At 52.0% G+C, this 4,726-nt stretch overlaps 1 pseudogene; it reads left to right on the top strand.

The window, feature by feature from the left end:
* Positions 1 to 492: 492 nt before the first annotated feature.
* Positions 493 to 879, top strand: LOC144223311 (large ribosomal subunit protein eL33 pseudogene; annotated as a pseudogene).
* The last annotated feature ends 3,847 nt before the right edge of the window (positions 880 to 4,726 follow it).

Genomic DNA, 4,726 nt, shown 5'->3' with positions numbered 1-4,726 from the left:
TGGTCCAGCCTCGCCCCTACGTAGCACCTCCTCCCTCTGCTGCTCACCTCTGCAACGGCGAACAGCAGTCTCTGTGCTCGCCCCCCTGAAGCCGACCAATATCCCAGGGGATCCCCCACAACNAAGTACGCTGAGACCCTAACTCGCAGGGCCGCAGAGTGTGAGCTTATCTGGAGAAGGGCCCTCCTGGAGGCCGTTAGGCTGAAATAAGGACACCCGCCCCGCCTGCTGCCCTGGTCTTTGAAAGGTTTCGTCCAGACACAGACTCGCTCACGGGGAGACGCCCGGGGAGCTGGAGCNCCTTCCCAGCACGGTGATTCCTGGTCTGTGGGGCTTTGTCCTGGGCGGGGACCGCCACACGGCCAACAGCCAGGTAGCTGGCTTCGCAGCGCCCGCTGCACGGGGCGCTCTAGGACAGATTTATTTCCAGGCAGGACGGCCATTTCTGTGCTGCCTGATTATCTTTGTTCTTTCTCTCATTAAAAAAAAAAAATGTACAGGAACCCGTGGAGGCCCGCGGGGAACAGGACTCCTGAAACGGCAAATGCATCTGGAAGGCTGTGGTCCAAAGCCATTTTTGGTGGCTATAAACGGGGTCTCAGGAACCAGAGGGAGCACACCGCTCTTCTTGAAATTGAAGGTGTTTATGCCCGAGATGAAACTGAGTTCTCTCTGGGCAAGAGATGTGCTTCTGTGTACAAAGCAAAGAACAACACAGTGACTCCTGGTGGCAAACCAAATAAAACCAGAGTAATCTGGGGAAAAGTAACTCGTGCTCGTGGAAACCGTGGCATGGTTCGTGCAAAATTCCGGAGCAACCTTCCTGCTAAAGCCGTTGGCCACAGAATCCGTGTGATGTTGCGCCCCTCAAGGATTTAAACTAGCTGAAAAGTAAATAAATAAAGGTGTAGATTTGTTCTCTTAAAAAAAACATGTTTATTTTTGAGGGGGGGGAGGGGAGAGCAGGGGAGGGGGAGAGAGAGACGGAGATACGGAATCTGAAGCAGGCTCCGGGCTGCGAGCTGTCAGCACAGAGCCTGACTCGGGGCTCGAACCCACGAACCGTGAGATCATGACCTGAGCCAAAGTCGGACGCTTCACCGACTGAGCCCCCAGGCGCCCCTGCCTGACCATCCTTTTCTGCTGTCCTGTCCAGGCAGTGCTCACACAGGAAGTACTGGGACGGCCTACAAATGCTGAGGGTGGCAGCAGGGTCTCAGTGTGACATGCGGACGTCACCGGTCAGTATCTTAGCCTTCGTTTGCCCTACTGGGACATAGATACTTTCTGCTCCCCTAGTTTATAAACATTGAGGAAGTGTTATCATTCAGAAACAAAACAAAGTGTAAGCTAATTAAAACATTTGTTTTGAGGGGCGCCTGGGTGGCAGTCCATGTAGCGTCTGACTTTTTGTCTCACTTCCGGCCGTGATCTCCCGGTTCCTGAGACCAAGCCCCGCACTGGGCTCCGTGCTGACAGCGGGGAGCCTGCTTGCGATTCTCTCTCTCCCTCTCTCTCTGCCCCTCCCCCTCCTTGTGCTCCCTCTCTCTCTCTCTCTCTCTCTCAAAATAAGCATTAAAAAATTTCTTTTCAGGGGCGCCTGTGTGGCTTAGTCGGTTGAGCGTCCGACTTTCGCTTAGGTCATGATCTCGCGGTTTGTGGGTTCGAGCCCCGCGTCGGGCTCTGTGCTGACTGCCAGCTCAGAGCCTGGAGCCTGTTTCAGTCTGTGACTCCCTCTCTCTCTGACCCTCCCCTGATCACGCTCTCTCTCTCTCTCTCTCCTAGAAATAAATAAAACATTAAAAAAAATAAATAAATAAAAATAAAAAATAAAAAATTTCTTTTCATATTTAAGTCATGTTTTGAGACTTTATAGTCGGTCTTTAAAAATTCTAAAGATATTAAAACTATCTGAGATTCTCAAGAGGACATATTTATCCTTCATTATCTTAAAATCCTTTCTCTTTGAATCTTGTAAAAACCAAGTGAATAAGAGCATTGATGTGGATTTTTTTTCAAATTATGATTTTGTGCAAGCAGTTTTGAAAGCTAATACATACTCTTCATAAGCAATGCATCCAGGAACCCATATTCTTATTAAAATTTAAACAAATAAATTGGGGGATGTCGGGGTGGTTCAGCCGGTTAAGAATCTGACTCCTGTGAGTGCATCTCAGTGATGAGTTGGGCATCGGCTATTTCAGTGTTCCCGAATTATTCCGATGAGTCCCAAAATCATAAAAATGTACAGAGGTGAGCATTTTCCCGAGGGGAATTAATACATTAAAAAGCTTGGGTGGCACCTGTCTCACTCAGTCGGGTAAACATCGGACTTCAGCTCAGGTCATGATCTCACGGTTCGTGAGTTCGAGCCTGGTGGCGGGCTCTGTGCTGACAGCTGGGAGCCTGGAGCCCGCTTCCCGCCCTTCCCCCCTCCCCCCAAATAAACATGAGATGACATTAAGTGGTATCCCCTTAATGTAGGAAAGAAATGGAAACATTATGTGTTCTCAAGGCTTCCCCGTGAAAGAGGGTGTTAAGCTAGGACAGGAGCAGGCGCCGCCCGTGTTGTGTGGTCGCGTGGGCACAGGTGGGTGGGGCTGGCGTCACCCCTACGAGCCTCGTGCCAGGCGAGTGTAGTCACCAGCCACCAGGGGTAGTGCGGCCCCAGGCTCGGGCCACCTGAGGCAGGTGTGGACCCGGGACACCCAACAGCCGGGCCAGAGGCCCCGGAATCAGGTAGCAGCGGAGGCACTTCCCTCCTGGTGCGTTTCCCAGAGGCTGGTGCTGGCCGCCGAGTTTGGTGGGCGACGGGGCGTCACCCACTCAGCACGTGCTGTGTGCCTGCTCGGGGACAGGCCCCCAATTTAGGGCTCTACACATGGAGCCCTAGGGCCGGAGCTGGTCCCTCCGGGGGCAGGGGAGGGGGGCCCGTGAGGCGGCAACCCCAGAGGGGGCATCCCCAACCTCAGGGCTCCACTCTTGCCTCCATTATCGGGTCACAATCCTGGGATCTGGGGCCTGGTGTCAGGTTGTGTGGGTCGGAGGTCAGTCGTCCGAGAGGAGCTGGAGGGGGACAGCGGCCGGGGGGGGGGGGGGCAAATGGCCCCCTGAGGAAGAGGGGGCAGCGCCGGGCACCTGAGTGGGTGGGGAGCGGGATGCACGAAAGCAGCCGGCCGCCCATCCTGGCGGAGCTGGGTGTGAGCAGCGGGCGCAGGGCTCCTGCGTGGCCCGGGCGGGGGAGGGGGGCGGCCGGAGATCCAGCGATCTGATGATGCCCAGCGTCCCTTCCTCCCTTCTGAGCACCAGGGCCACACCGGGGTCCCTGCGAGCGTAGGCGCCGCCCCCCGTTTCCGGGAGGACGCCCCACCTTGAGCCCAGACTCGGGCTCCGGGTGAGAGGTCCACCTGCTGCTTCTGTCCCCAGGGATTCAAGCCCAGCTGCTCGTTTTTTTATTTATAAGGAAAGCAAACCAGACATATTTTCTTCTTTATTGCAAGCAGATTCAAGTCTCCTGCTTAATCTGCAGAAAAGTCCAATATAATATTATCGAGTCATACTTTATCTACAGAAATAAAAGTTAAAAACAGTAGCATACAAAATAAACTTTACAGAAATGTAAGATTTGGTTTAATCACAACTTAATTTTTCAAAGCGGTTAACATTACTATGTGGAGGCTGATTGGTCATCTTAAACGCACCTACCATATCAATAATTTAAAAATAAATTCCAGTATTTATGATGATGACAACTATAGATACCGTTTACGTTAAATGCATTTTGAAGGTTCTCTTTTACTATGTTACATAATGAATGGACATTTAAATGGCAATGCAGACACATCACAATTTTAAGTCAGAGACAATATATGCATATTAAAATTACGTATATTTTCTTAAGGTAAAAAATAAAGCTATATAAACTGATCTTTAGATTTTTTTTCTGCAAAAGTAGAATCACACTTTAATAATACTTCCAACACGTCTCCGTTAAAGCTGTTTCTAGACAACGTCGACTGATCCTCGGTCCCGCTCACCCACACTCTGGCTGAATGCATCGGCCAACTGACATGTTTCCTGTTTTTAAATGGGAAACTTCCAAAAGAAACGGAGAAGGCAAGACACTGCACACGAAAATGTGACACGCAGCCGTTAAATAAATAATGTGATTTCCAAGGGGAAGTGAGGCAGTGCAATTGGTTTCTACCAGTCAGTGCAAAATGGATGCGCTTAGTGGCTTCAAAGAAAAAAGGCTGGAAAGCTCCCTATTTAGGCTGCACGGGACATTTGGTTGACGTGCAACAATTTGAGACTAATGAGAAGAGCACGGAGGAGACAGTTTTGTAGTTAAAGCTGCAAAATCTCACCAAGCCAAAGGACAATTCTATAAACCTGCCGCTGCAGAAGCGCTTCCGGCGTCCCTTCCAGGCTCAGCCCCCCCGCCCCCCCCCCGGGGCCGGNTCGGGCCGGGTCCCCTTGGGAGGGAGGCAGGACGCGGAGGGCCCAGGGGCGCGCGGACCGCCGGGGAGCGGGGGTGACCGGCTCCCGGGAGGGTGTGCGGCCCCGAACCCGGTGTCGGGGCCAGCGTGGGGAATTCTGAATTCGTAACTCCCTCGCACGTGCAGTCCTGAGCAAGGTCTTCACAACTAGGAAAAACGCTAGACGTTGACATGTCTTGCTTTAAGGTCGGTTTAAGGCGAGTAAACACTAACTGTTGGTGAAAGAG

This window comes from Crocuta crocuta, unplaced genomic scaffold (assembly GCF_008692635.1).
Source record: "Crocuta crocuta isolate KB4526 unplaced genomic scaffold, BGI_CrCroc_1.0 scaffold31, whole genome shotgun sequence".
Taxonomy (NCBI): Eukaryota; Metazoa; Chordata; class Mammalia; order Carnivora; family Hyaenidae; genus Crocuta; species Crocuta crocuta.
This window is presented reverse-complemented; position numbering and strand designations above follow the sequence as displayed.